Raw genomic sequence first — 1,327 nt, 5'->3', positions numbered from 1 at the left:
TATGATGTATCCACTGGATAGTGACTTATCCGGTTGACCAACACGATCTCTTCCTCAGATGAAGGATTATCCTTCATTGTCACTTTGCCTTAAATGAAGTATTATCCTCCATTTTGACCACTCTGTCCCAGGACTTGTGGTAGCAAATAAAAAGAAAAAAAGTAAAAGCAGCCACTGGACAGGATTTGAACCTGGAGCACCCACTTCGATGGAACTGTTTTTCTCCACTTAACCACTAAAGATCAACTGACTACAAAATGTGCCGATTATTTACCAAAACTAATTAGTATATATCTAAAATCATTGCTGAATAATGGTTAAGTCTAAAGCTTGATTTTAAAATGGTTAGCTTTCTCTTAAAGTTTGTTAACCGACATTTTTCACCGTGTATCTTAGCGGGTGTTAATACACATTTACAGTGGCACTTTTGGAAGAAAAAATTATTGACATTAATAAAAAATGACATCCTCGCAGTTAGTGATCTGGTAGTCTAGTGGTTAAGTGAAAGGGTTATTAATTACACGTTCCCAGGTTCGAGTCCTGTGAGTCCAGACATTAGGGTTCCACTTTTAAAAGAAATATGTTCATTTCCCATGATCCCTATCAAGCTCTCAGTGTCCAAAATGAACGATAATACTTCATTTGGAAGAAAGTGACAATGAAGAATAATTCTTCAATTGAGGGAGAGACTTGGTTGGGTTGACAGTGCAATCCATCGTTTGAACAACTGGGGCTTGGAGACGAGGCTGGCAATATCCCTGCAGCTCAACCCTCAAAATAGAGAACAATATTTTATTATAACAAGATAGATTTTACAATATTTGTCACCCACAGTAGCATAGTTATTCTAGGTGGGCAACAAAACTAGAACAGGCTCAATAAAGAGAATAAGAATTAAAAAGAAAAATCTTACAAAATAAAATAAATTAAATCGGTCTAATCTGGATCTAGTAATGAGGAAAGGAAAGAAAGATTAACTGTGCTCATATCAACAGTCTGCAAAACCTTAAAGTAACCATATCTAGCGTCTTTAACTCGTAACTGTAATTCAACTGACAAAGCCGAGGTAGACGGTGCGCTCATTTTAACCCCCCCCCCCCCATCCCCCCTCTCTCCATCAGTGCTCCGTTTTACGTAATATATCAAACACGAGAAGGAGTGTTTCATCGGATATCCAAACACCGAGAAGCGAGTTGAAAAACAAGGCCGAAGGCCGAGTTTTTTAACCGATTTCGAGGTGTTTGGATATCCGATGAAACACTCTGTTGAGTGTTTGATATTGCTTCTCAAAGGAATCAGTATTTAAGAGATATTTGGGATCAAAGTT

Source organism: Montipora foliosa, chromosome 8 (assembly GCF_036669935.1).
Source record: "Montipora foliosa isolate CH-2021 chromosome 8, ASM3666993v2, whole genome shotgun sequence".
NCBI classification, from domain to species: Eukaryota; Metazoa; Cnidaria; class Anthozoa; order Scleractinia; family Acroporidae; genus Montipora; species Montipora foliosa.
The sequence above is the reverse complement of the archived record's forward strand: the minus strand, read 5'-3'. Positions refer to the sequence as shown.